Raw genomic sequence first — 11,067 nt, forward strand, 5'->3', positions numbered from 1 at the left:
CTGGTCTGCCAGGCCATGAAACGTATCATCATGGAACTTATAAACAAAGACCTACACAAAATGTTGAGATAACTATTCTATTAAATAAATGGTTCCCAGAATGGGGAAAAAAATTGCTTTGCTAACAGGCATCTCAAGGATGAGAAGTAACATTAGTAGTAGTACAAAAACAGCTGTCAAAAAAAGTCAATGAACCAACCGTCATGAAGTTGAAAATGATATCACTCTTGCCCTGATTAACATGCTACATAATGCATACAGACTATAAATGCCAACATGCAAAGTACAGCTACTCAGTATTACACACTGCCTTGTAAGGGATACATTCTTGGTCAATTTCTGATGCGTAGAACCAACCACTGCAATTAATTGTTGTACAACACCAAACAAAACACACACACCAACTTTTAATAGTCATCTGAAAAGAAAAGGGTAAACAGCCAACTAGCTCATATCAGAAACAAGAAAACACAAAACAATTAATAAGGCAAAATAAAATGTTCAACATTTAAGTTTACAAACTGGCATATTATTACTGCAAGAGATCAGTATCTTCACCCTACAGGTCAAGTCTATCTTTAGAACTGATGGCTATCTAAGTTTATCAACTAAACTAAGTTACATACTGAAAAATGAAAAACTGTATAAAGCAGTAAATTACAAGAACAAGTGTACAAATTACATGCAAAACACACCTATCCCGAATAAAAAAAAACAAACAAAAAAGAACCAAAAAAAAACACGGATACGTGAAGACAGCTCTCACCAGGGTCTTAGCACTTATTAATCTGGCACATTCTTGCACCAACAGCATACACTTCAGTAAAAGCGAAGTAAATTACTACTATTAATGAACGGAACCTGCCTCCGCATAAACTTATACTATTCCCAAGTTATATTACACACCCAGATGTAGAACAGCTGTAACAAAGAACAGAAGCCTACATTAATCAAGTACTAGAAGAAAGAACTTAAATGATAAAAGGTTGAAAGTGCCATTTGGAGTACCATCTCACTGTTGACAATTTCCTCTTTTCAAAATGAAAATACACATTACATTCTTATACAGCTACCTTAAAAAAATGATACGTCACTGGAATGTACTATATTTTAGTTGTTCTGTTGTTGACAAGAGTACAGCATGGACCCTAGAAAACTATTTGCAGACTTGGACCAGATAAAACACAAGGCATTACAGAGATTAAAGTTTACATCACATAGGATTACTCATTACTAACAGTTCAAAAAACAGTTGCAAGAAACCCAAATATAGCAGCACTGATCAATGAAGCCGCTATACCCAATGATTACAGTGTCTTACTCACAATGATACAGTAAAAAAAAATCAGAACAAGTCTGATTAAATTTACAGCCATACTTTGATATTTAAATAAATAAAATGTTTAGCCATATTTTGGTATGCCACCAACACACGTAATTCTATATGAATTACAAAAGGAGGCAATTCTGGGCACAGTACAGGTGCTTAAAAGAGCACTTTTGGCTACCATCGAGACTGTAACAGTACTAATTTCACAAAGTCTAATCGTACTTGGACCTAGGAATAGGGTCCAATCCCATCATGGTATTAGAAACCCAAAAGACTTGAAGAACAAAGCTAGAAAACATATACTGTGAAACAATACTTCTTTTACATGTTCTAGTTCCACTGTAAGGTTCTGTTAATAAAACAGAACAGTACCAATAGCAGCTGCCTGTTAAGAGTTTAAACCATCAGGTCCATGCACTGGAACTTATTCAAATCCAGCTTGGAATAAGAATAATAGGTCGCCTGTACTTGCCAAGTACAAAAGTGGAACATGCAGCAAAACCACAAGTTTAACAGAAACGATGCTTGTCTAATGTTATTCTAACTGAATTAGATGTATATACTAAGAAAGAACACGACTTAGACAGCAGCAGTCACAAGACTAGAAATTACTTGGGGTCTTCAAAAAACACTGAAACAAGTAGAGAACTGATCTTCATTCCCCCATAAGTATACTAAGACCTTGTGATGTTTAATATGTACTGCAACCTTATCTGGAGACCTATTATTTTTATTCCAAGCTGGATTTGAATAAGTTCCAGTGCATGGGCCTGATGGTTTGTCCTCCACGGGAAGAGTGAGTTTTGGCCCAGAAATTGTAGTTTATTTGGCCGTTTGGGCAGTTTTCCATCTCTTTCAACTTACTGGCTTAAAAGCCTACGTTTGTACTTGTTCCCCACCTTTCCTGTAACTAGTCTAGTCCAGGTACAGATTTGCTGTATTTCAGGACTCTTTGTAAGCTTCTGAGCCCCCCAAGCCTTTCTGTGTTGGATGGAAGCCTTCTAGCTTATCAGTGGGAGTGGTAAGCATTAGGTAGCCTATCTACCACAAGTGGAGTGGTTCCTGGCCCAGAAATGGTAGCTATTGGCCGTTTGGGCAGTTTTTTTCATATCTTTCAACATTCTGGTTTAAAAGCCACACTTGCGCTTGTTTCCCACCTTTCCTGTAACTAGCCTAGTCCAGATACAGAGTTGCTGTATCCAGGACTGTTGATAAGCTTCTGGGCCCTGCAAGCCTTTCTGTGTTGGAGGAAAGCCTTCTAGCTTATCAGTGGGAGTGGTAAGCACTAGGTAGCCTGTCTACCAAGAGAGGAGAGGTTCTTGGCCCAGAAATTGTAGTTTATTGACCATTTGGACAGTTTGTCTGTCTCTTTCAACTTTCTAGTTTAAAAGACCACATCTGCGCTTGTTTCCCATCTTTCCTGTAATTAACCTACTGGGTAGCACTAGAAAGCCTTAAACTGATACAAGCCTTGGAGCATAGGAGAGAGACTTTGGAGTGATTAAGTATCAGTTTTCTGTACTTTCTTGCTGTACTTAACTGTTTTCCACCTAAACGCAGATTTTCCAACGTTTATTGTGATTTAAAAGCTTGTTTTTTTCACATATTGTACTTATTTGACTGCCTGCACTTTTAAAAAGTTGTTTTTTGTTTAAATAATTTGTTTAACTGTTGTAGGCTACAAACTAAATTGTGATAGTCTTTTCTGATCGTTTGTAGTCATTTAAAGCTGTTTTAAGTGCATTTTTTACTGTTTTTGCCTTATCTTTTCAAAAAAACAAACAAAAAAAAAAATCCTTGTTTCTCGCCTTTCTAAGCTAGTATAGTCCAGTTTTCAGGCTAGTGCTAAATTCAGGGCTGTGATACTAGTTTCTGAGTTACCCATACCTTACTTGGATAGAAGGAAGTTTCTCTGTTCACCTGTGAGAGAGGAGAGCTTTGAGCAACCTATCTGTCCCTGGAGGAGTAGTTCCAGCCCAGACGTTAGTAGTTTATTGGCCATTTTGGGCTAATTTCTATCTCTTTCATTTCCCTACTATAAAAAATGCTTTTGCATGGTTTTGCTCACCTGGCAGTGCCGGTTAGCTACAGTTAAATTATTCCCGGCTCCACTAAGTCTCCTCTTCAGTTTTTCCCTTGAAACTAGTCTAACTCTCAAGCTAAGCACTCAAAAAGCATCTTACAGCCCAGCATTTGCTCAGATCTAATAGCAAGCACTAATATACCCTGACACTGATTGCCCAGCAGGGCAAGGCTCTTTATTCACCCCTCACCAACCAAGCGACTAAACAGCTCACCCTACTATTCAGGCATGACCAAAGGGCAACTTCAGGTGCACTCTCCAGTCCAGCTGGTGAATCTGGGTATCCTGAGGCAATGTTATAACTGCCTCATGTACACAGACAACCCTCTCCTCCTACCACAAAGCACTAACATATGCGAGAGATGCAATTATACAGCCAAACTGGAAGCTAAGCTGTCTCCACCCAAGACTGGAACAGACAGTCAAGATGAGAAGGCTAACACTTGCACCACAACTCCAGCTGCACACAGACCTACTAAAACAGCACTGGCGAAAAATACACATAAATACACAAAATCATACTCGGAGGCTCTAAATAAAAACCTGCAAAAGCATCAGAGACCTCCAAAGCAGACACCCAAACAGCCTGCACTTCCCGTCACAAACCAGACAACACATAAAAGACAAAATCATTGTGCCGCACAATCACAGCTCTTAAGGCGAAATAACATACCTAACACACTAGTAATAGGTGACTCTATAGTCAGGCACACTGACATCCCACTCACTAGGCTGGACAAGCAGAAGGTTACTGTTAGCTGCCTGTCGGGATCCAGAATCCGCCACATAACACAAGCACTCAGGTCACTCCAGAGCAAGTACAAATATGACTCTGTCATTGTTCATGTTGATGTGAATGACCTGAGATGTACTTCCCTGGACTACATGGAAAGAGACATGGAAGAGCTCTCTGATCATGTAGCCCAGGCGGGTATGACCCTGACCCTGAGTAGCATCCTGCCCTCACCAAGAATGATACCTCAGTATAAAGAAAAAATGATCAATTTCAACAATTGGCTAACCTTCTCATGTCAAACAAAGGGGATCCAGTGTCTGTCAGCCTGGGATGACATGCTCGACAAACCACGTTGCTTTGCAAGAGATGGCTTGCACCTGTCACCCCTAGGCTTTCGAATACTGGCCAATGCTCTTGCTGCCCCCATAGTGCCTTATTTAGGCAAGGCTCAAAAGTCAAACCCACCTCCTTAAACAGCACAATTAACAAAAAACTGAGGGTTAGGCTACTCAACAGCAGGAGTTTAAATCTCAAAATGCACACGCTCGAAGCACTCCTCAGTATGGAGAACGTCGAAATCTGTGCAGTAACTGAAACCTGGTTCAAGGCTCCAGAGAGCACCCCAGCACTACCGGGCTACAACTCATACCACACTTTTCGGCCACAGAACACGGACCAAAACACAAAAGGAGGGGGTGTATCCATATTCATCAAAGATACCTACACCTCCAGGTTAGTGGCGGAGCATGATATCTCTGAGATCATCCATGTGCAACTAACATAGGGCAAATCTGCAATGCAAATTGTGGCCTGCTACAGATCACCCTCCATGACCCAGGATTACCACTCCACCTTTCTGGAGACACTGGAAAACATGAAGGTCCTACCGAACACCCTGATATTGGGCAATTTCAATTACCCTACCATTTACTGGGAAAACTACTCGAGTACAAATTCCCAGGCCCAGCGCTTCCTGGAATTCATCAACTCAAACACCCTGGATCAGCTGGTAAACTCCCCTACCAGAGGTGAAAACATATTGGACCTGGTCATTACCAACATGGGCGACAGGTGTTGCACACCAGAGGTCAACCTGTCACTGGTTAGATCAGACCATAAACTAATCACTCTGGATGTCCACACCCCACCCCTACCCCCCAGCTAAGGAAACCACAGTAAAAAACTTTTCTAAAGCAAACTTCACCTTACTTAAGACAGAGGTGGTAAGTTTCACAGCCCCCATGCTAAAGGATAATGCTGCCCAAGATGCAGAAACCTTTACAAATGCACTCTATGAGCACCTACAAGGATGCATGGATCGTGCCATCCCTAGCAAAACCAAGACTCACTCCTCTAAGGGAAGGAAACCAGTTTGGTGGACCCCTGCAGTAAACAGGCTATACAATAGAAGGAGGAAACTAGTTCAGAAAAAAAGCAAATTCCAAGAAGGAAAGACATCCTGATCAGTATCAGTAAGAAACTGAGGTCCCTCATGAAATCATCCAAGGCTAACTTCAAAAGAATAATAGCCAAGGATTCAAAAGATAACCACAAAGCCTTATTTAGCTATGTTAAGAATCTAAGTGGCAACTCGCAGATATGCACTGAACTAGTGCAAAATAGCACAAAATATACTGAACCTACTGATATTGCCAACATCCTGGCAGATAGATTCAGTGCAAACTTCACCCTCCCTCTCACCTCCAAAAGGGCCCACAACAATACCGGAAAAGTGTAGTGTCCCAAAAATCACAGAAGCACAGGTGAAAACAGCCCTTTCAAAAGCCAAAAACACAGCATCAATGGGACCAGATGGTGTCCCAGGCTGTGTCTTGCACGAACTACAGAATGAACTAACCCCCCACCTAAACATGCTGTGCATCCTTAGCCTCTCCACAGGCTATGTGCCCATAGAATGGTGCACAGCAATGGTTATTCCTCTCCACAAAGGAGGAGCCACAACTGACCCTGGTAACTATTGCCCCATAAGCCTGACTAGCCTGGTCTGCAAGGCTATAGAGCGCATCATCATGGAACTCATTAACAAAGACATTGGGAACCTCCAAACACTTGACCTGACCCAGTTCGTCTTTGTTAAGGGCAGATCATGCCTACTAAAGCTGGTTGACTTCTTCAAGACAGTCACCAAGGCCATAGACGAGGGAATGGTGGCTCACACAGCCTACCTTGACCTTGCCAAGGCTTTCAACACCATTCCCCACTCAGGTATTCAGAAAAACTCACCAGCCTAAACATAAACCCCAACGTCACGAGATGGGTTGCCAACTGGCTTACAGACAGAACTGAGTGCAATGATTCTATAGTACATAACAAAAAAAAAAAAAAAAAAATTTTTAAATAATTTAAAATTCAGCTTGCTAATATGATTAATAATCAAAGTTACGCATAAAATTCATATTATAAAATTCATATTGTAGAAACAATATACATAATTATAAATTCAATCTACCGAGCTTAACCAAAATTGGTTTAAGGCTCAGCATACTGTTCAAGCCAGGAGAACGGTCACCAGCAAACCTTAAAATCCACTCATATTCTTTAATTTCTAAGAAGTTATTTATATCACCACCTCTTGGGGAGGGAAAACAATGTCAATAACCCTGAATTTAAAAACATGATCTTGTCCACAATCTAACATATGCTTATATAAAGCATTTGTTTCGACACATCTTCTAATTTCAAACTTATGCTCTGTAATCCTCTCTTTCAACCTACGAGTGGTTTTGCCTACATAAAAAGATTTGCATAACACACAGGTAGCCAAATACACTATATGTGTTGTGTGACAAGTAGCTGAAACATAAAATTTAAAAGTTTTCCCTGTTACTGGATGAACAAAAAAGTCACTCCCTGTGACAAAAATATCTCCACAGCATGAACAGTTGTGGCATTTACATGTACCATACTTAGAGGAAAGCGTTTTCACAATGTTGGTAGAAAAATCCTTATAACATAAGGAATTTTTTAAAGTTCTCATGTTCCTATAGGCAAATAAAGGTCTATCACCCAATAAGACCTAACTAAGTCACATAGAAAGGATGTGTGTGCTGGTAGATACACCCACTTTCATAGCATGCATGCACCACACATCTTTAAAGGTATTGTGAGGTCCCAGTTAGGAAGGTTGAGTAGGCTTAACACTGATGACTGCTGTTTTGAGTTACAATTAAAGGATATGTTAGCGGATTTTTCTGCTAGTGGATATGATAATGTCCTACTCTCTGTGGAGAAAGATAAGGTGATGCAGGAGAGGAAGACTAAGTTTGCTCCTACCTTCCTATCTGACCCACTGGAGTCAGATGCCTTACCTATGAATAGTACGAATGTGCGTATGGACGTGAGTAGATATGTAACTGCATATAGTCTTACAACACCATCCATAAAGCAAATAATATTTAAGAACTATATATACCAAAGGTTGCCTTATAAGGATAAATACTCCACAATACACGGAAAATGTGTATATGTATAATACGAACCAAAGCAGCAAACCGTGGTGGAGTACAGCTGACCCAAAAAAACAGGAACTCTTCTTGTTCTAATAGGTTTTAATCCACAGTATTGTAACAAACACAATACACATAGAAATGCAGTTGATAAGCGCTTTCACCCAAAATGAGCTTCATCAGATCATATTACTGCTCCCCATCATTCCTTTTTATACAATTCATAAAATCAATCATTCAATAAAACAATCATGATTCTTAAAGCTATATGCTGTCATTGAAATGCAGTGTAAATACTATGCAAAAATCTAAGTCATTATATACACTATTAAGAATATGCTTTCTAAAAACTAACTTGTTATATTACGAACAAGGCATATAAAAATATACAATGTATGTATAAAACATGTAAAAATATATTAATATGCATCAATTTATCTAAGATCAAAAATGCATCTTTAATAAAATCTCTTTGTTTGTGACTCATATGAAACAGTGCATAATATACATAAATATATCCAAAAATACATGTATATTACTGGCACAATAATATGAACTACGCTATCCAAATTTAACACTATGCTATCTAAATTTGACATTAATATTCCTTCTCTTCTTCAGAGCTGGTTTAATAGAGGCTCTCTCGTTCAAACCTGAGCCCCTATCAGCTCTTAGCCTCACTATCCACTTACTTTCCCTGTCCTCAGTGTGGTTTCTAATATCCCCACCTCTGATATTAGGTTTAATTATTTCTAGTGCCCTAAATAGAAACCAATGTGTTCTGTTTCCAACACATGTTTAGCAAGTGCATTATGTATATTACCTTTCCTCATATGGTATGTGTGCTCACGTATTCTATCCTTAAATTGGCGGTTGGTTTTGCCAACGTAGAATGCCTTACATGTCTGGCAAACTGCCAGATATATGATGTTCGTGCTCTTGCACGTGGCCTCTACCTGAGTTCTAAACTGCACATGAGAATCAGGATGGGTAAATATCATGTCATTGTCAATATATATACATTGATTGCAATGGCCACATGCTTTCGTATAACTAAGTGCTGTCTGTGATTTATCTTTATTAGGATAGCATAACAACCTCCTAAGGTTCATTTTGTTCCTAAACAGAAATCGTGGTTGCTCCCCTACTACTTGTTTAATTCTATCATCTGTACACAGAACAGACCAATGTTTGCTAAATATCTCCTTCAGAGCCATATGATCATTGGTGTATGGTATAGATAACTTCACTTCTTTCCTAATAGTTATTGAACTATTCACCTTCTCTGGTTCAGGACCATAATATGGTGCTGCTCTACCCTGTCTCAATTCATGTATGTCACACAATTGGTCATTAATTTCCTTGTTGTTATAACCACGTTGTATCAGCCTATCTCTTAGATCATTTATCCCTGTTGTAAAACCTGTATCAGTGGCATTGAGTCTAGAAATATGCATCCCTTGACCTCTTATAATATTCTTGAATATATAATGTGGATGCATGCTATCTCTCAACAGTAGTGTGTTTTGATGACAGGGTTTGCGATACACACCTGTGTTGATTAAGCCATTTCCTAATTTCTCAATGAATAAATCCAAGAAATCTATCTTGTCTATGGAACAGTTCATTGTAAATATCAAGTAGCTAGTTAGATTATTGATCATCTCAATAAATCCATTCAACAGATACATATCTCCTCTCCATAACAGAAAGACGTCATCTACAAAACGTCTGTAAAATACTACAGATTCCTTGTATTCAGTAGTATTAAACAATATTTCATTCTCCCAATGGGCTAAAAACATGTTCGCATAGCTGTTCGCACATGGCGTACCCATTGCAACTCCAGCTTGCTGTTGATATATTATGTCATCAAACATGAACACGTTATTACCCAATACTATATCCATAAAATGGGTCAATAAGTCAATCAATGCTGGTGTATATGTACTGTGCTTTGATAAATATTCGCTAATGTATATGTGACCTATATCATTAGGTAGCACTGTAAACAGTGATTGGATATCGAGTGTAACCAACACCAAGTCATCAACATCCACTATCTTACTGATACATTCATATAATTCAATTAGAAAGTGCTTAGAATCTCTTAGTATAACAGAATTATTGTTTAGGACAGGATGTAAATGTTTTTCAATATATACTGAAATATGTTCGGTTATCCAGCCTTGTCCAGACACCACTGGTCTCATGGGTGGTTCACTGACATTCTTATGTATCTTGGGAAGACCCTGTATCACAGGAACCAAAGGATTTAAGATCTTAAGATAATCAAATAATTCCTTATCAATAATACCACCAAGAAACATGTCCAATAAGGTGTTCCCCACATGTGATATAATCATAATCACAGCGTCACCATCAACTTTTAAATAGAATCTATCATTTAACAAATTCAACATAGCTTTATAATAGTGAGTAGTGTCCATGATGACAACCTGTCCCCCTTTGTCCGCAGGTCTAATGACTATGTTGTTATTTATCTGAAAATTCCGTAAACTTTCTCTTTCCTTTCTACTAAGATTATCCCTTATTTTACTGTGTGTATTTCTAGTGTAATATTTATGAAGCTCATCTTCTGTTAACTTCAAATAAGCTTCTACTAATGGGTGATGTATAGGTGTAAAGGTACTTAATTTCCTAAATGTCGGCATTGTCGCTCTTCCATCCTCAATTGTTCCAGTGTTATTAGGAAAAAGTATCTTTAACATTAGATTCCTACAAAACATTCTTGTATCTAATATTGTATCTGCCAAATTGCTATTACCACTAGGAATGAAATTGAGTCCTTTATTTAATAATTTCATCTCATGGTATGTCAGTTCATAGCTAGATATATTAAATACTAAAGAACCGTCATTCTCCATATTTATAATGTTCGAATGTCTATCTGTTGATATTACTGCCCTATTTTGTTTTTCCACATTTTCTTTATAGTATGTTGTGGTTGAGTTTGGAAGTCCCCCGAACCCTTCCTTCTCTGTCGCCCTCTGCTCAAAGAGCGCCCTCTCTTCATACCTCTGTCCTTCCTCACAGGTAGGGGAAAAGGGATCTCTCCGTTTGTTGTATTAATCATATCTGTGTTCTTATTAGTTACCTTGGGTCTGACTACCTCAACATTGTCTATTCTATCTTGGTTCATCACCCTATTCACAACTCTTATATCAGGATATAAATTAGTGGCTGTTAATCCATTATGTACTTTATCCTGTACTGAAATGTCATTATCAATACATATGTCATCCTCAGTGTGTATAATACTAATTACAGCCTCAGTATCAGTGTCTATGTCAGCCAATCTCCTCAACCCTTCATTATGCCAAGTTCCAATTTCATGACAAACTTCATTTGTCGTGTCCTGAGTATTTATTTTACCTCTTGCATTTGAGATGAAACCCGTATCATTCTTCGTATCATGTACCAACTGATT

This window comes from Protopterus annectens, chromosome 6.part1 (assembly GCF_019279795.1).
Source record: "Protopterus annectens isolate FY-2018-M chromosome 6.part1, PAN1.0, whole genome shotgun sequence".
In the NCBI taxonomy this organism is placed as follows: Eukaryota; Metazoa; Chordata; order Ceratodontiformes; family Protopteridae; genus Protopterus; species Protopterus annectens.